Genomic DNA, 23,387 nt, shown 5'->3' with positions numbered 1-23,387 from the left:
GGATGTACTTCGTGCAGTTTTGCTTTATCCACCGTTTTCTGAGCAGAATTATTTATCTTTATGTGGAACATTTATAATAAACACATGGAACAATCTTTACTAGTGTGGTGCAACTTAGCTTAGATAACAGTCAAATAGTTAAGAATAATGATACAAATGTGTACATATAAGTGCAACGAAGACAAAGACTCCCCCTGCACAGCCAACCAAAACAAATTACTCTTCTATAGTGGTGGTTGTTGGGTTCTGTGGTGATATATCAAATGTGAGTCAGCCTACCATTACACAAAACGCTGCTGTATAAGTTGTTTTCAAGTATTATAAACTATAAAGGGCTCACAAACCACCACTGTTGTTGATTCATGCAATATTAAAAAGAAAAGTTTGCAAGTTCACCTGCATTTTATCACTATACACGATGCAGTTTTGTATAGCCTATTATTTTTTGCATGCCCTTTTACAGGACTATTATAAACCTATTGCTTTATCCATATTTGCATGATAAACACATGGGAAATGTTTTGTAGTGTCTGACTTGTATCTTAAGTATTAGTGGATTACTATTGTCTACAGAGCAACAACATTTTGCTGTTTGTAATCCTCTGCAGGTGTGCTGCTGGGATTAACCGTGAAAGGCTTGTCATCTGAGAGCCGTTTGGACTCGACAACTTCATGGTCGTCGCTCAAGCATAGTCGCTCACGCTGAACTAAACCAAATATGCCAGTGAACCTCAGCTTCCCATGCAGCAACTGACACAGGTAGGTTTTACTTCACCGCAAACGCATAATACAAAAAAAAGAAGAAAACGTTCCTTATGGATTAGTGCTGCACACTATAACACAACAAAGGCACCGGTGACAAGTGGGACAACCTGCCCTGATAAAACATTTATTTGAAAAAGATGCATAATTGATCATGTAGTGGAGACATCTTAAAAACAAACTGCACCACAAAGGAAGATTTCTTTCTCCCCTGATATAGTTTTGGAGAGAGCAGGAGAGCAATTTACCCAATATTAGGTTTTTATTGAGGAACAGATAGGGGAGATTACATTTTTAGGGTGCGCTTTGTTGGCAAGGGGAAATTAGAAGACAACTTAACACGGAAGAAAATAAACTATATACATTAGACTCCAGTGGAGCAGGCTTGAGCAATACAAACGGTATGAACAAGAAACAAAATAGGCTTTTACGCCGACGTTTTTGTAGATGTACTGTATCTTCCTGCCATCAACTGCAAACATAATAATGTAATATTATTTTCTTTCTTTTGCGCTCAGTGCATTGTTTCGTTTTTGTTATGTGTTTTGGTGCAGAGTTCCGATAATGAAATAATGTTGCGAGTCACAGGTTTGTCAGCAGTGCAACAAATGTGTGAGGTAGTTTGGTAATCTCACTGAAACATCTCTCAAACAGACATGGTCATCTCAACCTATGACACAGAGCACAGTAATGGATGTGGATATCTACCATCTGTTTATACGCTGGAGGGTGGGCTATATATTTTGTAAACAACATTCCAGAGCACCAACTGCAGAGGACACAATTGGAATGTCGTCGTTGTCAAACAGGCAGTGAGATGTCAATTGTTAAATCAGCACTAATCCATTATTTTCTCAGATACTGTTAGTTTGTATATGCTTATTTCTTACACTTTATGTATAAAGAACAAAATAGTATATTTCTGAAATAATGAGCACCTTGTCATGGATGTTTTTTAATTAGTTTTTTAATGCTGTGATACATTTAAGCTCTTCATGGAAAAATTGCAAATATGATGGTTTAACTTCATACGGAACTTCAGCTACAGTTCTGCAAAGTCTCTGAGCCTAAGCCTAAGCCTAAGCCTTGAGATGAATATGTGGTATTATTGCTGTGTCTGGCCTGCCTTTATGTGTTTGCAGTTGTACCAGAGTAGTTTGTCACATAAAAGGGGCAGTCATCGTTGAGCCAGGGACTCAGCCACCCGATGACCACAAGCATGACAGGATGTGGAATGAGCGGAGTCTTTTGAAATTGCAGAGAATTCAAGTCGATGAGCCATGAACCTTACAAATCGCGGAGGCCAAGTGTAAGTTTCCACTAATGGCTTGGACTCTTTGGTCCCTTTGAATGCTGGGATCTCATTAGCACACCAGCAGAGGGTACCACAATGGCCATTACATCGGTCATACCATTCTGTGTAACCTTCATGCCATTAAGCCTGATACATATGGGGACAGACCAGAGAGAAATAAGGATTTCATTTCATTACAGAGTCCATTATGTGCCACTGGGGAGTAAGGCATTAAAGTTTGTGGTCTGATTAAATTTAGTGTTGCTCAACTGAAGAGGCAATTAGTGTATACAGCACACTTCCATCCTTGATTCTGTGGTGCAGGTGGTCCTTGGAATAAAACCACCAGCCTATGAATAATTTATTGATTATAGTGTCTGTATTAGTCTCTGACATGCAGTTTTGCATTTGTCATGCTCAGGCTGCACAGTAGGAAAAAATACATACATATTGTGCTGTGTGGGTAATTGCAGCGGCAAAAGCGTAATTCATATTGTGGCAGGTGATGGCGGCAGAAAGATAGGAGCAATTTGCAGCTGCAGCAACCATTTCAAGTACGAATAGCTGGGGAAAAGTGTGGTTGCTCTCCAAACTCGCCTCTGCATTAGAATTGATAATTAAAATAGAAATGCAATCTTCTACATCCCCACATACACAGTGGTAGATACACACCAAAACCCAGTGTGCCCTGGTAATAGAACATTTACACAGGCAGGGTCATTTTCATTAATCCGTATATTCATGCTATTCAGGTCATGCTATTATTAGTTTATTTTCTAAGAAAAATCTAGGCTATTTTCAAAGGTCTGTGGTCACATTCTGATTTCAGATGGCACCTTTTCACATCAAATTAATTGGAATTCCCATGTTTATTTGCAGCGTTACATGACCTTACGGTTTGTTGGAATGCATCGAAAAAGGGTAGCTCTATCTTGACCTGAATTGAATATCACCACGGTTTGATCCTCAGAATTGACATAAAAAGAATTCAAGGATGAAGGACATGAAAGGCTATACCTTTGGCATTGCGTTGCATCATATATCAAGGACGAGAAATAATAGACCATATCACTGCAGGGATCAGAGGAGGATGAGGAAAGAGGGGAAAAAAGCAGCAATCCAACATTACTGTTGCAGAACACCAACGGAAATGGACAGAGAATGTGATCAGTATGTAATTAAAAAAAATATATATAATGTGCACTGCTTACTGTGGGTGTTGTCGCGTAATAACGACACCCACTTATGGTGTTGATAAGAAGCTTGCATTTCCCTCTTGATGGATACTGACACCACCAGTTGGATCTCTCATTCTGTATTATGATATCTTTAATCAATGCATTCCACAATTATAATGGAATAATTGAAGTGACTAAGGGCTCAGAGGTGACGTAATGCACTATCTAGTGGCTAAACTTAGGTTTTTGCCTTTGACAAGGTATTGGATTTGTGGGCCTCTGAACTGAAGTCATTACTTTTGTTCTTGTCTGTACATGATCCCATTTTGTAAATGTTATAAGAATTTCCTGAGGAAATCTTCATGTACTGTACATATGGACACACAGTATTTACATGTGTTATCTGAAGAACTTGATAATGGAATCCTCTGAAATTAGCCTGAATTGCTCATGGATCTCAACACCCCAGGAATGCCTTTAAAGCAGGGGTGTCAAACTCAAATGACTTGGGGGCTGTAGTGGGTGGCCAATATGAGCTTAAAATTATACCACATTATTCCATCATCATATTCCACAGAATTCCAAAGTAAAAGTGATGGTTTGGATATAGAACGATGTATACTTAACGATTAAACTTCTAAGATGCAAATATAAATGTTTTAAAATCAAGAACAGAAATAAATCACAAATAAAGTGAGTAATAACGTGGACAACTGTAATTAAAACACCAAACAAGCTTATATACAATTGAATGTAATGCACTTTGAGCTGCATTGCTTTATATTAGAGTGCTGCATAAATAAAGTTTGATTGATTTAATAATGCAATTGCTAGCGTCATTATAACATGATATTAAGTAGTGGGCCACATGTAATCGATTGAGGGGGCTGCCCCTTTGACACCTCTGCTTTAAAGGAACTAAATATTTGGCGGGATTCAAGGACGAATTGATTATATTCTTATCTGTGATCATACAAACACCTACTGAATGGAAACATGGAGGTCATAATCTATGTCTTGTGAAATGTTGATCCTTAAATTCAAACTTAATTGGGGAAAGAAAGCTTTAAGGTTTTTTTTTTACAGCACCTGATATCCTTGGAATAATTTACAGTCTGATCTTCAAAACCTAGTAACCCTGAACGAGTTTAAAGGTCTGGTGACGATGTTTCAGTCTAGTGTTTTTATGAGTGAGATTTAATCGCTGTGTTCTGACTTTTACTATACCTATAATGCTGAAAAAAGACCCTTGATCTCAGTGTGACTAACCTTGTTAAATAAAGGCTGCACATATGTAGCTTTAATGCTACGATGGCTGACATTAAAGTGATTGTCAGAGGCATACAATGACACGGTAATTGTAGTAGAATCCTATTTTTTGGCACTCTGGACTGAATTGTTCCATTTTTCTGTTCTATTAACAGCAGAATGCCATTTTTTCCCCCCCCATAAAGAGAGGATAGATAAGGTTTGTACCTGGAGACGACTGTGACATTTAAAAGGAATAGGAAGTAGCACCTGTCTGGCAAACTAGAGCTGCCGCAGTGAACTGTGCTCGTGTGCAAGTCGGTCACATTCACTAGACCGAGTCCTCTCGCTCCCCATGGAGCCCTGTCAGTCGCCAACATAACAGCTTTGTCTTTTACAGGAGACCTTTTGATCCTCAAGTCCTCTTCAATCTGTTTCTGCCAACCATCATCTTCCATGGAGCTCACACCTTTAATCAGATGAGACTGCTCTCTGACACATCTCGCACAATGGGGAAAAAAAAAGATATTATCAAAGGACTCCTTCCTTTTTTATATCAGGGCTTCACCTGGGGAAAATCACTGCCATTTAAGTAAATGTGTTCTAGCTTTGTATTTGTTTTTATGGTAAAGTGATAGTGATTATTATTCTAGAAATGATTAACTGAGAATAGAGAATCAGTTCTGGACTTTAATTTACTTCGATTTAGTCTCTATTTCACACAAAAAGTATTGATCCTAGATTAAGACAATTTACTCCAGCATTTTTCTTCATTACTAGTTTTCCAACAACATTGTTATTCATTTAAAAATGTGTTTTTGTTAAAGGCAGAATAGGTTGAATACTGATTTTCTTTTACTGGAGTATAATTTTTCTGTGATTATTATTATTAAGAAACTCAACGTATTTCAATGTAATTGTGCCAAATCATAAGATAAATCCTTTCAGAGCACCTTGCATGTGGTGCAGGTCAAGGCTGATCAGAACAAAGCAGAATGCACTGTGCAAATCTCACAATGAGAGAGATCTAAAGTGGAGGAGAGCGAGAGCGACGAGGAATCTCAATGCTGCAGGTGAGAGAATAAGAGATGAAAAGGGAGGACAGGAAGGTGAAAAAGAGGGAGCGAGAAAGGGAGAAGCACGAAATCTCGATGCCTAGCTCATGTGCTTGAAAGAGCAAAAGTTAGCGTGATGTGGCGCTACAGAAAATCAATATGCCTTACTATTTTTAGATAACACTAAATTATGGATAGTGTGCACCACAGCTACCGATCATATGCAAAATGATAAAAATTATTATTTTATTGTTATAATTATCTTTCACATAATTAACCACAATGATTTGTAGCTTCTGCTGTGTTTGCATGGTGCAGTGCATCAGGGAAAATCCAGATTCTAGCAGATAACATTAATTACTGCTCGGTTGTGTGCAAGCGTCCCAGTCAGCCGTTCAATTGTGCCGGCATCAGCATGCACACCCCCTACAATCCTGGAACTGACGGACATAAAATGGAGCAAATCAATAATGTTATTAATTACATCTCCAGTCAATGCTTTACGTAGAAAAGTCTCAAATTGGCCAAATCGTGGCTCAATAATTTCAAACAGATTTTATTTTGGCCCATAATTTCATATCGGCATTGATATCTAACATGAAAATGGGACATGGCTAAAATGTAGATTCACTATGCCAGTCTTGCATAGCTAGATGGCGCTCTCAGACAAAGAGTGCTTTCAAACACAGGCATAGTGATGCACTAATTTGTTGATCAGTCCAGTGTTATCGAGGGACCTCCACAATCAGGGAGGAAGAAGTTAACATCATTTTACTAGTGTATGTATGTATGTATGACCTCATATCCCCTCTTTAATCATTTTTCCTGAAATTATTTGTTAAATATTCAATTCATTGCTGAGGTTCGTGAGATTTAAATAATGTATGCAGGAATAATTGCCTTCTCTACAACCTCCTCAAACCCGGTGTTAAGGATATTGTCTTCCCTTCATCTCTTAGTCCTGCTCCATGATTGTCTCCTGGGAAGCACAGCGGGTTATGGCATATCTCGTCCCTGTCACGTGCACATGCTGTTTAATGCTTGATGTCAGGCTGACCAATCCCCGGTGCTTGTCGGTGAATATTTCATAGAGAACAGAGGACGTTGTGGGGGTGAGGAATCCTTACATACTCCACTGAACATGTTACGTTCTCTCTGTGGCCGCGTCTGCCCGTCTCTCAGGAACACTACTTGGGAGCAGGTTGTGTGCCATTACCATGGTAACCGAATCATGCCAATGGGCAGGAAGGTGCCCTAGAGGACAGGCTGGCATATGATTATTATGGGATGCTTCACAGTAGCAGGAGTAGTACTTGCAGATGGTGGTCACACTGTGTTAAATACAGAATAGATTTTATAGAATTCTAACAGGTTTTTGTAAGAGGCAATGATGCATCCAGGGACCAGTGAATCTCAGTCGTATGGGAAATTAAATTTCCAATATTTTAGTACTTCACAAAGATAATTTTAAGACTCTCAAATGGCATCTTTCCTATATCTTTATAACTGAATTGTTACATTTATACACAGGTTTTATAATCGTCCTTGTAAACTATGTAGGTGATATTATTTTCACTGAATCTTTAGCTTGTTACTCGGCATACTAGAGGACAGGCTGATGCAGTGATTATTATGGGATGTCTTACAGTAACAGGATGAATAGTACTTAACATTTATCACTCAGATGGGGGTCAGTAGGCTGCGTTAAATACAAAAGTGCATATTAGTAAGTTTTAGTGATTTTATAATTCCAAACCCATGAGCTGTTTCTTTTTTAGTCTTGTTGGCTGGATTATATGGATACAAACTCACCTTTCATTTGTTGGTTCATTATATCAGAGAGCTCATAATGCTGTTATAAATAGATGCCATAGATTTTAGATGGACAAATTCTGCGTATTTGTCATGAGTGGGTGGGTGAGGTATTGTCTGTTCAAACACAGTGCAGCTTACACATCATACGAGCATTAAAAGTAGCTAAATGTAATAATACCCACTGTAGTCAGAGATTTGTGCGGCCATCTGTACTCGGCCACCCCTGCCTGGAAACCGGTCAACCCACCTGCTGTTTCTGTCTGACCCCGTTACCCAGACAACTCTGGGGAAAGCCCTGCTGTGGTTAGCAGGATGACAGATAGTGGGATGACCTTACTGTCGTGCCCTTCTGTGCGTTTGTCCTCAATTCCGTAGACAGCGTCTACAGCTTAACAAGGTTAATGGTAAAGTCAGGCCGAGAGACGAATGGACTTCTTCCTGTATGGACTGCCTCAGGTTTGATGCCATTGTGCACTATCCCAGGTGGTTGGTCTTTTGACTGAACCATTACGATAACTCTTAATGCTTCTGATTGTAGCATTTCACTTTTTTATAAACACGTGGGTTCACACACTAAATACTATATGTAAGTTGTTTCCAAGACTACCTTAATTTTCTTTTGTAATCCAGTGCAAAACAAGCCAAAAACATTATCAGGTAGTTTCCCCACTTGTCCAAAGTGAATATGCCTGAAAACCATATCATCAGGGTTTGCTGCAAAACAAAGAGATAATAGAAAAGCGAAAAGCGGGACTCTTAAATTGCCTTTGTTTTCATTTGGTGCTACAAATTCTTCGAGTATCACACTAACGTATCAGTTGACATATCAGATAAAGTGTTTACATAGATCAAACCTGCCTTCATGCTGTTCTTTTACAAGTAAATGTGACGCATCCTGGTCCTGCTTTGTGCCATCTCCCTTTTCTTGTGTTTGCACCGTGATGGGAAAATGGAGATTTATGGTCAAGCAGGAATCGGTAGGTGTAACTGCTTTATATTTCTTTCGCTTGGAGCAACAGTATAATTTGCACTCTTCACAGGCAGTCGAGTGGGGGTGTCATAAGGCATGCTGCCACACAGCGACTTGACAATGTTAATGTTTCCATTTAGGAATGAATTATTTATATCATTGAGTAGTTCATCTGCGTGGGTGTCAAGGAGGAGCTGTAGATTATAGTGCAGCTGTCACTCTGACCAAAGCAATTTTACCAAGCCACACTGACTGTGCTCATCACTGCTGACCCCCCGCGACCTCGTCACTTTGATTAGAATGACACTGCGGTCCAACAAATCTAGGCTTTCGCCTTCCCGTCCTGTCCAAATATTGCCTGATTTTCTAAAAGGGAAACATTGCAGATTCTATTTCTCTCCTCTTGTATATTTGCATGTAGCAAAGCAGCCAGACAACAACAGGCATCGCTACACACAGAAACATAAAGGGACAGTGACTCTCGGAGCAGGTCAGTGCCGTGGAATAAGCCTTTGAGCCACATCTTGACCCATGTGTGACTCATTGTGTGAGTGCAGCTATGTCACGCACTGACCGACATCAGAGAGCTTGAGAATGCTGTGAAAGTCATCAGTCTACCAGCAGGGCTTTGAAATTGGAGCCATTTTATTTGCCACCATGTTCACGTTCAACAGATATTTCATTGTCCAACACGCTAAATAATGTGATGCAAGAAGAGCATTTGGAGATTAGGTTTTGGCAATAAAGGAGGATTTTGGATTAGTTCATTCAGGATTTATTGGCTACAGTCTTGTGCCGATTTGTGTGGTCCCCGTCCATTTATAAATTCTGTTTTAGTTTAGTTGAATGTGTGATAATTAAAGCACAGATAACACTGCACTGCAGTCATTATACACATGAGTGATTGACACATCAGTCAGATATGCTTTTTAAAATGTACAGCATTAAGATCATGTTTGTGGGTGTACATTTAGTATAGACCTTTTTAATTTACCCATACTTTTTGTTTGTAATGTCTTGCAATAACTTCTTTTACCAGTAGATGGCAGCATTATCAAAAGTGATGTGAGCTGGAGCTTCAGCTCTTGTGGAAAGAACTGAACTGCCCATAAAGAAAATCTTGGTAAAAACTTGATTCTTTATCTTTTCTTTATCTTTCTTTTTTTTTTTTGGTCCAAAATGCAGCCAAGAATAGTTCCATCATCTTTAGGAGTTCACAGAGTCTCTCCATTGACTTTATTGCCAGCAAACTTGCTACATTTTCCTTTCAACCAAAAACAATGACTTCAAGTGTAGGGATAATCAAATATAGAACCTTCTTTTCCTACTAAAGTTACTCACTAAGAGTGTTCTCAATCACTAAAACTTCCCTTCATCCACTTTTTTTTTTATCTGATAATTGATTCTTTTATATTTGTTATCCTGATTGCAGCTCTCATAAAATATAGATTATTTCCTTTGTCTTTGAAAGAGTACTTGGAATGGATAATGGCTTGTAGTTAATGATTTTACTTACTTTTTATGTGGAATTAATCATGGAGTTTTACCTGACTGAACAGACAATTTCACAATGTAATTTAAGAAAAACAGCATGAGAAATATTGGGGAAACACAGCTGGATTACTTTTCCTACGCATGTACATTATACACCTAAAGACTGTGGAAGTTTTCCCAATAGATGTCTTTGCAGTTGGAGCAAAAATGTCATTTTCTAGTGGTCAGACACTTCATTGTTATATGAAGTGTCACAGATATCCAGAATAAATTTGCCTGCTTTAGATGTTTTAATTTTTTACTACACCCCAATTCCTTGAGGTATTTTTCAAAGCTTCAAAGCTGTTTCTCGCTTATACAGAAAAAATCTTCCTTAGCCTTGGTATTGATACTTCTTTTCTTATTTGATCTTTGCTCTGTTTAAACTCTTCATACAGAAACTAATATTTAATAATAATCTGACAGCCTTAACTATGCCCCTATGTATTAGTCTTTGTACATCCAGATATTTTAGTACTTTACAAAGATTGGTGTTTTTATATTTCGAGTTGACATCTTAACTGTATCATTCTAATTGTAGGTGGATTATTGTAGTAAGACACCATTTTATTACTGTTATTATATACTGTCACTGGTACAGTTCCATGTTAGTGAGAGGTGAGTTAACATAGCAGTTTATTAAGTCTATTTTACTCAGAGTGTCTGTATCAGACTCCTACATCCTGCCATACAGACTCAGATTCTTTGTAGTGAATGTCTGCTCCAAGGATTAAAATAAATGTCTCTTTCAGCATTTTCTCATTACTGTAGTTTTTAATTTTAAGACATTATGTTAGTTGATAGCTTGTAGAAATGTCAGTGTCACCTTGTGATAGCAGTGTATAGACTGCAGCCGCTGCAGATTAAGCAGACAATGGGAATTGCTGAAAAATGTAGTAACATAACATACAGTATCTGGTTGTAGTTGTACACTGGATATAATCTGTCTTTGTTATCTGTAGACAGAAAAAACAGCACTCTAGTAAAAGTCTTTATAATCCTCTACCATTGTCGTTTTAAAAGATGCTTTTAGGAGGATCCAGTGACTCGAGTGTATATATACTAGTTTGTTTCAGTGTTGCGTGTATTGATTTTTTTTTTTTTTAATAGATTGGTTTGTGTAAGTTGCTTAAGGTTTGTGTAAGTTGCTTAAGATTTCTATCTATGAACCTTGTTCCTCTCGGAACAAGACACAAGGTTTAGGTAACAAAGCGGAACACCTGATGTGCTATAGCCTCAGTTTGTGTTTGTTTGTTATTTATTTCCTTTTTCGGTAGTTGCCATGATATTTCTCTTGGTTTGTTTGCGGTGGAAATGATGCTGGGTTGGAAATTAGTCTTGGACCTGATGTCAGCATTGGCTACCAAGACATCAGATGAATATTTAATGAAAATACACTTAAAACACAACCACGGATTCAAATGTTGTAACAGTGCATGGATAATGGAGCATTTATCAAAAGCTGAAAGCACATGACGGCGGAAGTTACTATGTACTAAAAAAGACACCACTTATCTGCAAGATTCAAAGAAAATTTAAATCTTAATTTTTGCCACACGACATTATGATAAACAGTATTCAGAGAGGCTTCAGCAGTTATCGATATAAAACAGACCTGTTTGTTGAGCCCAAATACTGGAACTACCAATAGTTTTTCCCTAATATATAACTTTTTAGTGTGATAGAATGTGTTAGTTCATAGATGAACTAACACATTCTATAGTGATTTTATAGATTCATATAGATTCATAGATTTTACCATGATTTTACCATGTAATTAGAAATAGTGGAGATTTGGTTATAAAACACTGGTTTACCTTAACTTCCATGAAAATGATTCTGCAGCCGTTTCCTTTTAATCTTTTGACCCCTGAATGCTTAAAATTGGTAATGTGTTTTGCGTATAAATCTGCGGAGATCACAGTAATCTCTTGTTGACTGTTATCTCTTTCTTCACTCTCCGCGCTATATCTGCCTAATTTGGTCACATCAGTGAGCAAATCCCATGCCGTCTGCCTGAAATGGTCATGAGCTTTGCCTCTGTTAAACCTCCGCAGCAGGGTAATTTGACCTAATAAGGCTTCTATTCAACCCTCTCAACTGTATTATGTCTGAAATAATTGTCTACTCTCTCCACCTTATGGTGTTGCTGTGGAAACTGATGAACACTTGACAGCTGTAGGACGGGGTTGCCATGACAACCCAGCCAACCCGCACCCTTGCGTATGTGTGTGTGGATGGTGCTTTTTTTTTCTCTCTCTCCCTGTCTTGCAGTATGAGTGGTGTGCAACATGCTGTCATCAGCCAGGCATTATGGGAGCAGGAAGATGGAGCGATCCTGACTTCAGGGCCCAACCTCGCCTCCCCAGATAAAGGAATTTCCCAGCCAGGAAGAGCTTTAAACCTGTCAGAGACCAAAGAGTCAAATCTGTCAAAACAAGTCCTCAGGCTGCTCTCTTGCTCTTATTGTCAGTCTGGTCATATCCTGGCTGTGATGCCCTCAGTGGCTCAGTTCTCAGTACCAAGGCCAAATCCCGCTCTCACAGGTCGATTCATTGTACATAATCATACATTTTCCTGCAAGTAACCTACAGGATTCTGGTTTTAAGGAGGAATTGTTAACCACTTGGAACTGTTATTGTTTTTAAATCTGATTTGAATTGATTTGTCTTTACCTGTATCTGGCATTGTTTTTGCAATTTTCTTTTGCAGCAGTCATTTCAAGAATATTTGCCAGTTTTCTATCTGCAGGACAGTATCCCATCTGTCAGTCTTTCCATCAATCTGTATAGGCTGAACAGCTTCTTCCCCTGGGCCATCAGAACTCAAACTCAAGAACTCAAACAGAAATTCACAAATACTGTATAAATGTGGGTTTTACCCCTCTAAATGTTTACATATCCTTATTGGTTTGTCTTATTATGTGTGTCTTATAAGTGTTTTGTTGCATAATCTATTCTATTTTATGATACCCAAATCTAATCTGGCATAATTTATTCTACAACCTGTATCTTGCAGAAGGCGATGGATAATATACGCAGACGCACAGCTGACAGGCACTTCGCCGTTCCATCAATATCACTCTTCTCCCTGTCACTCAGTGTCAACACATAGCTGTCCTGCAGTGCTGACCATGTTGTGCACTTGTCAGCGCGCTCATTCATATGCTCAGCATGGAGTCGGGCTCCTATTCTTCTCCACATTAATGTTGTCGAGAGATTAATCTGAATATCTAAGTAGGAAGAATTGTTTTGCTGTTTTCACCACACTCGTACGTTTCATTAAAAAACATAGCACAGAAATTGTGCTATGTTTGTATCTTGTATAACTTCATCCACTCTCTGCCCAGTGGTTGAAGTAAATGACTCACAACTTGACGTCATGCTAGGGCTGAAAGTACTGTTAAAAGGTTACAAATACTTGGTGGGGGATTCCTGCAGTCGTTATTACTGGTGACCTGGTGAGGTCAAGGCTACACAGGAAATCCTCTTGACTTACTGGACATTCTGTCCTCTCAGCACTCAAAGCCATACAAACTCACTGTACTAGCTATGTCTCTTAACATTTTTTTTTTGTTCTACATATACTACACCAGCTGTAGTTAAAATTCTTCCTTCCTTCATCTCAACCCTTATCCTTTAAGAGTTAAGGGCTTTTGGCTGTAGTATCTTAACCTAAAATCTTGTTGAGCCTTTAATTGCTGTCTTTTCCCCTCTATTGTCCACTGAAGTGCCTCCCAAATCCTAGCTGTTATTTCTTGCTATAGTGAGAACTGTGGGAATGTCCCAAGCTAATAAACACACACTTGATATATACATGTGCACCAACTTGGAACATGATACGAAACACAAACACCTGCAGGCTGACGATAAGAACGTTAGAAGCCGGAACTTATCAACATCCAAATAAATACAAATAATATCAAGCAATTCAGTGTTTTACTTTGCTCTGATGATTTGCAGTGCTTTGACTATACGGGTGATTTGAATTGGGCAAGTAAGGCTAGATTATTGATGTCTCTGTAGACAGTTTGGTGCTTGTTTATGTATATTTGTATATGTGGCAAACATTAATAAAAGTTAAAAGGTAATTTCTTTCTACTCACACAGTGTCGGCATAAATGATTGATTTAATGCTATACAGCATAGCTCGATATTTAATAACATACCAGTTTAGTTGAAAGTAATGTCATTAAATCATCACATTATGGCATAGATTTTTTGATTTGTAAATTGTCTTCAACCTGTGCTGAACAAGTCTTTGCTCGGCTCGGATTCTCTGGTTGTTGCAAGTGTCAAAATCCCATTTTCCTCTTCTGTCAGTGTGCTGACATTTTCTGTCAGTGTTCATTGTTACACTGTTACATTAATTCCCCTGGTTTCTGCTGTTTGAAGCACCAATTTCTCAGTGTGAGTAGCAAAGGAGGTGTCGGGCATTCTGCAGGCTTCAGTGGAAGTAAGTCTTGTGTTGTCTTTTTTTTTTCTTCCTCATTTCAGTGCTTGGCCTGTTGTCAGAGCTGCGTTTGGACCTGGATCGTCACACCCTGCTGTTCGGCAAGAGCATTCTGAATGACGGCGGCTGCCATCGTCCTGACACTGTGAGTATTTCGCCTTTAGGATTTGTCTCTGCCCTCAGAATGCAGTTTTAATTGTGTGGGAGCTCATTCTTTTCCAGTTGGCATTATGGAGGTGGACGTGTGGAGGAGGTAAGGCTGAATAGATGCTGCCAGTTTTTAAGGAATGGCATGTGTGAATGGCAAAAAACAGCATGATTGCCTCAGATGCTCTGCAGTGGACTGCGTAAGAGAGTCCCTCCTGGCACTGTCAGCATCTCATTTAGCTACTCAGAGACGAGACTCACTGCCAGAGTAGAGACACACTCCTGGCCAACAAACTCGGCTAACATGACTGCTGTCAAATTTCAGACTGAAAAGCCTAGAATCCTTGAACGTTCAGTGAAGTGATAGAGATTGCCACGATAGAGCAATGCCTTGTCCACGCATTTCAACCCCTTCATTCTTTTTCCTCCACTTATTCTGCTTACTTCAGCGTTGCACTCAAATATGCATGTCAGTGCTGCTCAAACACATTGCAGTCATTGTCTACTGTGCATGTACAATGCTACTGAACAAACCCAGTGCAATAGACTTGCTAACAGATGGCAGGTTTGGGCAAGCAGAGAGATGGAGGTAACTTACACAAGTCCACATTTATTGCTAGTTAGGCAGATAAGCAAATGAATGTAGATGGGAGATGACAACAGATCAGATATGTGTCCATATTTGCATATTGCATTCACACAGACTGGCATAGCACATGTGCAGTACCTGCATGCTCAGACATCTCCACATTGCACAAATGGGCCCAGACAGGCAGGCAGATGGGAGAGAAAAAGAGGGCGGGTGTGGAGATTGTTGTGTTTCACGCCTGTGGCTGCTTTCTGTGTACACCGAAGCCTACGCGTCGTCACAGACAAACCGTCAAATAGTGCGGTGTTTGTTCCTGGAGTGGCGTGACCAGCCTTCATGCCATCTCCTGTCACTTGACTGGCGCTTTATCCTGCTGGTCACCCTGGCCTTGCACACAAAGCCGACCCTTATTAGTGAGCCACGCAGGGTCCTGGCACTGGAATTTTAACAAGCTCCCAGAGCAGCTCAACCTTACGCTGATGTGCCCTCACACAGGCACCAAACTTCCTGCTCCAGCAGCCACGACCCACTCACCATTCATCCAGGTCCTGTGTTGACATCTTGAGAATTTTTTTTACCGGGAATTGGCAGCAGGAGAAGTCTTAGGAGAATATTCTCCAGAAGGTCGTGCTGACCAAATGACGTGTGGCTAGACTGAATTAAAAAACAAAAAAATCACCTGTCTTGATTTTAATAAGATTTTTTTATATCAGGAATAAACCCTTGACGTTATCATGTTAATTTATGATTATATATTCATAAAAAAATAAATATTTGTATGTGCGTAACAATGATAGTTGATGAGAATAATGAAATTGGGGATTGTAAAGATAACAGTTATGTGGTGCATACTGACTTTGAGCAGTCAGTTCTGCACTAACAAGATGGGGCATTCTCGAATAAGCGGATGTTAATGATCAAATATTTGAAGGGAAATGATTCCAGTAGTAAGTTGAATTTCCGATTACCGATTTCATTTGTGACAGCAGGAACAGTAAAACGAGGTTAGGTAACACGTCTCAAAGTGGTAATTAGAGTCAAAGGAAGCCACAAGTTGTTTTAAATAAAGCAGGTCATTAAATGCATTTAAATATAAAGTGGAGCCAATGCTGCTTGGTGGGAATAATAGACTTTACAATTTGCAGCTCACTGAGGTCATTAGCAACACGTTCATCGATGTTTGCTCACTCCTCGTAGCATGGCAGCATGAAAAGTGGAGAAGCATTACAAGTATATTGGTCACCAACATCTTATTGGCCCTGAATCTTCAATACATAATTTTTGTGTTGGCTGCAGATTCGACATTTTTGTGAGCATGGACAGCAAATGCTACCGTCTCTGTGAAGATTCTGTATTCTTTGTGAGTTTTTCTTTCTCTTTTCTCCCTGTTTCTTTTTGCAGGGTGTGTGACGGGGTGTGTCTGGCTGTGGCAGCTGACAATGCACACCTGGTTCCCATTACTCATCAACCTCCATATAAAAGCCTGGTCATCATTCCATCACTCTGCCAATTAATTCCGTGTTCTAGTTCAACAGTGCCACATCTCTGATGCAATTTTTTACACGTCTAGTTGATATATTGCGATTGTTGCCTTTTTGAGGGGTTTTTCTAGGCCGCCCTGTCACACCCTTTGGCTTTTGTTTTCTTAGTGTCTTGTCTTCTGCAAACCAGCCAGCCCTCCCTGCGAACTCTGCCTGCCTTTAGTCTTTTGGCCAATTAACTCTAGCAACTCGTTTTTTGTTTGTTTTTGTCTCTGCTTCGGGCGTCCAAACCTGACAGTTTCCTTGTTTTTGCGAACTCACTCTTTTAAAACAAGTCTAACGTCGAGGTCGGTCAGACTACACACGTTTTAAACACGATTATAGCCCAACCAAACAGACGTAGGATGCGGGGACCCATCGGCCCGGAAAATCAATCATTTTATACCATACAATGTGTCATAGTGAATGACAATCAAGGACAGATCTGGGACACCTCACAACCTCACGACAGAAAGTCTAGTCCTTCTGCGATGTGCCAGCGTGTTGTGCATGTGCAAAAGTATGGAGCATAAGCAAACAAAATGGATACAATAACCCTTAAGTTCTCTTTAAGGGAGTGACAGAACAACCTGCCTGGACGCCATTTCTTTTGTTTTTTATCGTCTAGCCTTGCCTCATGGTCCAGACCCTCTTCTTCGTATGATTGGTCGGGTCGGGCACTACCCTGTAGTCTCTGTTTTCATACGGCAGGAATTTATGGCTCTGTGATCACCTCATGTGACATAGTGACCGCCATAACAGACCGAAAGATTGTGCGGTCTGGTTGGCATAATGGGAGTGCTTGTATTGGTCTGTGGTGGAATAATCCGGCTACTCCATCAGCCACTCGCATGCATGCCTGTTTCTACTTGCTTCACCTCAGGCCCTTTCTTTTTCCTCCCTTCCTATCTCTCTCTCTCCTTCCTGTGAGACCTCTTTTGCACTCAATGACTTCCATCAGGAAGCCCCACTCCAAAAGGCAAATATTTATATTACTGCTAGCACAAAGCTGCTGTCCAGTATCTACCTGGTTCCTCTCTTGCCACAAGGGGGCATCTCTGGGGCAAGTAATTAAAAAAAAGAAGAAAAAAAAGTATTATACTGTTTTTCAGGAAAGGATTTAATTTGAAAAGGTGGCAGTGTATTCTTAGGAGGGACTCCAATAAATTGCACTTGAAGTCTTTACTCAGCACAAACAACGCATGTGAATTTATGCTCGCTGCTCCACACCACAAACCAAGTGGGCTGTATTTCTGATGACTGCACTTGTTTCGCAGTCATAAACAACGTTGGTACTTGAAATGTTTCAGCTGCCTCTGTAACACCCATATTTTCCTCTGTTATTTTGGCACCAACTTCTTTTTTTAAAATTTGAAAAGTCGCACATTCAATTTTTCTTGAGGAGGTGCTGTCATTTTTCTTGTCGGGCCGTCTTCACTTACAGCTGGATGTCCTTTGATTCCCTCCCTGCTCTGCCTCTGCACCCCAAAGTCAATTATCACCTCAGCATCCACCGCAATCTATTCACTTCCTCAGCTTGGTAATTGCTTCTTTAACAAACCATCTTTATCAACAGAGGAACTTGGCTTAAGTCTTAAATTCTCCTGCGACATTGATGGCTGCAGAGAGGTCGTCAGTCACACCAATAGCTTTTGATGACATTTCGACTGCGCTGTTGTCTAGCATTTCTCTCTGATCTTGTTGTAATTAGACTTTTGAATGAAAAATGAAAACGTGTCATGAGAGGTTTCGAGGCAGAGCGCGGCTCTTATTTACAGTGACTAATCTCTGGTTATGGGCAAAGCACAAAGTGAGCAGTTATTTGATTTTGCTGATGCATACCACAACAACAGCCTGCTGTTCGGGCTGTCCTTCAGCCAGGAGTTTTTAAGAGATTTAGTTTATAACACGGTTGCTCAGTTATCTTATAATTACTCGTCCCCGTTAATTACAAAGAGAAACAGATTAAGGAATGTTTTCATTACTGCAAGCCAGCAGGGTATTTAATGGTGATGTGAATGCAGAGCAGCAAACCCCTAAAATATATGCAGTATCTAAACTCAGTGGTGTTTGATGCGGCATCGGGGGCCCAAGGCAAACACACCTGAAGGGGCCCCCTTCATATAATCACACTGGCCTCGTTCAGGGTGAGGGTCTCCTGCGCAAAGCAGGGTGTTTTCTCGAAATTATAATGTCTGTGCCCTTTTTTTGCCTAATCAACCAGTCTTATAAACTCATCTTCACCCTCTGTGGGACTTTGTCACACAGTGTTAAGTCTTACTGTATTGTTAATGTCGAAGCTTTGCTTGAGGGGGTTTTGGACAGTGGAGAGGTGAGATTGGGTTGTCTAGAACTCATTAAGCACCAGTTGGCATTACTACATGGCAGTTCCCCTCATTTATCATGAGCAACTGCTGCCGGCGTTTTTGTTTTGTTTGCCTTTTTTTTCCACTGCTGCAGTGTTCCTCTGCCTTCAGGCTGCTCCACCGGACAGTGGATATAATCTGCTATAACAGTCGTACTGCAGTTGCATAATCAGCCACGCATTACCCCTATGCCAAGTGTTAAAATACTGTGTGATTTGCTCCTTTTTATATCTTGATCTTCAATTACACCTCACCAAATTCACTCTATTGCATGATAGAGAACTACCACTCACTGGATATGTTCTCTGTTTCAGACCATTCTCTATAAACACTGGTGATGGTTGTGTGTGAAACTCCCTGTAGATCAGCAGAATTACTAAGTCCACCTCGTCTGCAACCAACAACCTTAACTCATCGCTGTACCTCATTGTTTTCAATTCAGCAGGTCATCATGACTAATGTCGACATTCTTTAATGAAGCCCGAAGGTCACTTGTTTGGATCCCGGTTTTACTGAGGGCCTTTATATTTGGAGTCTGCATGTTCTCCACATGTGCGTTCTCTCTCCAATTTCTCTGGCTTCCTCCCACAGTCCAGAAACATGTGAATTAGGTTAATCGGACACTTAATTGACCATAAGTGTGAGAGTGAGTGGTTGTTTGTATCTGTATGGCCCTGCGAGGGAGTGACAACCTGTCCAGATTGTATCCTGCATTTTTGCCCTACGTCAGATGGGATTGGCTCCAGCCTCCCTGGGGGCCATCATATGGAGGATAAAGCATTAGAAAATGAAAGAAGTACCTCGTTAGATAGATATTTGTGTGAAGAAGCAGTTAAACCGGTGTACCTAATAAAGTGGTCAGTGAATGGATGTCATCGTGTGTGGTTATGTCGGCACTCTGGGTGGCTTGGGAGATCAGACAGAATACAAATCTGTCAGTGAACTGCCGCCCCTCTCCCCTCGGGCGCTCTGTCTCGGCCTCATGGACTGGCTCACTTGCTGTTCCACATAATCAGTGACGCAAGCAGGTGTTTGACTGGTAAAGTCTCCTTTCATCACATGACCCCACAAATCTGGGGCTGATGTGTAATTATTTTCCCTTTGTCCAGTCATGACCATCTTCACAAGAAAAACAAAAGGGAATGTGGGTCAGCTCACACCTTTTGTACATTTAAAGAAAGCCTATCCCTTTACTCTCAGAGAGTACTCCTATGTGAAGATGAATACCTTGTTTATTTTGGCAAAGGATGGTACTAGAAAAGTGCCGACAAGAAAAAACTAAGACACACAGTCATCAGGAGAAGTAGGGGTATGAATGTATTCTTTGAAAATATAGACAGGCAACTACACTGATATGTATCGACTCAAGGTCTCAGGAGGCTTAGGCAACCCCCATAACTCATTCTCCAAGAGTATACCGCCCTTCTCTGTCGGAACACGTTTGTACCTTTTAGGCTGGAGATGAAAACACAGATAGTAGTGAGGTATAATAGCATTGTTGCTCTAGATTCCTGCCCAGCTTTCTTGCGAAGTCAAATAACACTTGGATCAGAGCGATATGAATATAGTAACTATCACTTTTCATGCTTTTATTCAAGTAATAATGTTTTTTTCTTAACTGATTTACAATGTCAGTACGGGGGGGGGCACTTGGGTCAGCTATTGAAGGTCTATTTCATTGTCGAGCCATCAAAAATGTATCTCTGACAATATGAATACAGTGCACATAATGTGTAGTCTATTGTTGCCGTCTCTTCTGCCCTGGTTGTGTCAGAGAGGTTCCACTCGTTCAGCTGATGTTGTCGAGTTTACTCTGGCTTGGCAGCACTCCCTGTGGCCTGTGGAGGAGGAGATGACGGTTTTAATGAAATAGCTTGACCTTTTGTCTATTGGACCCAGATGCCCTGTCTATAAAGTGTACCGGTCTGAATGCTGCCCAGTGTGGGAGGCATGCAGCAGCAGCAGCAAAACCAAGGGCGGTGATTGTCGACACTGTGTTATGCCTCTGGTGGTTTTTTTTTTTACTAAAGGTGAATTAAAGTAAGTAAAATATTCCAATTTTAATGCTTGGTAACATTTCATATTCTTCTAAACTCATTTGTGGACCCCAGCTCTTTTCAAAATGATTTGGATGTTTCATCTGTGGTAAGGTCGTATTTCATACTGAGGGCCCCCAGTGAGTGACGGTACTTCTCCCTGGTGTCCTCGGTAATCAAGGCTCTTTCTGTCTCCGTTAATTGCAGGAGTTTAGTAAGGGTGTGCCTAACGACTCTCAGCCTCACAGGAGAAGGCCTGCTGTCATTAATCTCATGCCCTTCACAACTGCTTCATTATGGGATGCATCTCATCTGTTGCCAAGTGCCCTGTGTGGAAGACTCTTCATGTGGATGATGTGTTACTCTTGTCTGCGTTATGTAAACCACGGACGCTGTTGTTGCCATAAACCAAATGGAACCGGAATGAGACGTGCCATTCATGGCTTGCTAAATTCGTAGGCCATTGTGAGTGGGGATTACTGGAGTTCACATAATGCATGTACAGGTCGGCTGTTGTGTGTTTGTGTACAGGCGAGTGGTAAAAAAAAAAAAAGAGGGTAATGGACAGGCTTCACTTAGCAGCCGGAATCACAGGTGCTATCTTTGCTCTCTGCTGTTGTGTTTGTCGCTGCCAGTTCTGTCCTCGCACCACTGCGAACCATCAAAGCATTTTCACATTTTCCAGCCGCCTCTCTCAGAGGGAGCACAAATGTGAAATTGAATCTCTGCAACAAAGCAAGCACGTCCTGCGAGGCAGCAAACCACCATTCATGCTATGTGTTCCAGATTCCATCTCTCTGGTCCGGTCAGCCTCCTCTGTTCTGCAGGGGCTCTAATCACAGCCTCCTCTCCCCGCCTTTCTCTCCCACTTCTACTTTGCTTGTTATTTGTTTTCATGTTTTTAATTTCAGCTCCTCCGCATCTGGCACTATCTATTGTCGTGACGTCTTTCCTCAGCCCTTTTTTATTCCCAGAGCCTCATGTCTCTGGAGTAGGAATGGAAGTTCAAAAATTAGCTTGAAACACAAGGATTCTTGAGTTGGGTTGGACAGCATATTTTTGTGTTATAGTAATGTATTTATTCAGCTGCAGTTTTACTGGAATCAAGTCTTCGGGTGGATACTGGGTTGGTTTGTTCTGTTCTGTGTGTCACATACTCAAATACAGATGTAGCTGCACACAGGATTCAGTTGGACTCTTTAGGCCTTGAGTTCACACTTATCGTGTTTCTACTTTTGAGTTTTGGCATTTCATCTGTTTTTCACGCGTGTCACACTCAGTTCCCAGGAAAAATAGGCAGAGAGAAGATCTGTTGATAATGATATTGACATTTCACACAGTAGTTTTAGTGTCTAGGCTGAATCTGAATACATAAAAAACATACATATATATTATAATACTATTTTTGCATCATCTATGCAGACTCTCCATCTCTTTTGTTCTCTCTCTGTCTGTGTAAACATAATCATGTGATGTTTTCTGTCAGAGATAAATCAGAAAATTAAGTCATCATATCGGTGGGGTTGGGTGGGGAGGCGAGCAAGATCCAAGCGCAGCAGACACACAGCTGGTGTGAACACACGTGCGCATGCTACACACACATCCAGTGTGAACCAGATGTCAGTCTTGCCAAATTACATCATATTTTCCAAGTTGTATTTTAAATTAAATTGAAAATCAGTTTATTCCTGACACATAACTCACTCTTAAGTCCTCTCTGTTGAAAAGCTGTTTTTCCACTAACTCTAGCTAATATGTACACACATTATGCCAAGTAATTTAGCATATTTTGGACTAAACGGCATATTGCTGTTGTATTTATCTGCATGGTGATGGATGTGCAACACTTTCTATCTTCCTTCTGAATTTCACCGGCACATTATGAGATTTCTCAAGGGACTTTCTAGTTAAATAAAGGCTTAAAAAAATGTGTTCAGCCAGGAGAGGTCCACAATTCACAATTTATCCCCTGACAACAGGACTAGGACCACTCAGTTAGGTTTATGAAAGATCACTTTCACTGTTGTCCCTTTTAAACGGCCTGTTTCGTTTAATCACTCTGTTTACGTTGCCTTCCGATGCCTGGGTTCGTCGCTGCCTCGTGTGCGTGCAATCGTTAATCGCCATTAGCGGCGTGGCTGTCCAGTGTGCGTCTCCGTGGGAGGCTCGTCTCCAGCTTTCTTTTTAAAATGCTCAACTATGAAAGGGGGCCAGGCCAATGTCACTCTGTATTGACAAGTTTTTCAAAGGAGCAAATAAATCAGTTGTATACACATACTCATCTACATGTGTGGCGTAGCGGAATACCATTATCGACATTGATTTACGTGATTTAAACTGCATATGCAGCTGCAGCACAAAGGAATAGATGGCATAAGCAGCAGATACTTGTTGCAAAGCTTGCTGGCAAATCATTTCCTTT

At 40.5% G+C, this 23,387-nt stretch overlaps 1 long non-coding RNA gene across 2 annotated transcripts in view; it reads left to right on the top strand.

The window, feature by feature from the left end:
- LOC122769540 overlaps positions 1-23,387 on the top strand; it is a 62,415-nt gene that overhangs the window by 278 nt on the left and 38,750 nt on the right. For both annotated transcript variants that reach the window (XR_006360439.1, XR_006360440.1), the window contains exons 2-3: positions 609-759; positions 14,352-14,452. This is a non-coding gene — a long non-coding RNA (uncharacterized LOC122769540). The remainder of the gene's footprint in view (positions 1-608; positions 760-14,351; positions 14,453-23,387) is intronic.

Source organism: Solea senegalensis, linkage group LG1 (assembly GCF_019176455.1).
Source record: "Solea senegalensis isolate Sse05_10M linkage group LG1, IFAPA_SoseM_1, whole genome shotgun sequence".
NCBI classification, from domain to species: domain Eukaryota; kingdom Metazoa; phylum Chordata; class Actinopteri; order Pleuronectiformes; family Soleidae; genus Solea; species Solea senegalensis.
The sequence above is the reverse complement of the archived record's forward strand: the minus strand, read 5'-3'. Positions and strand labels throughout refer to the sequence as shown.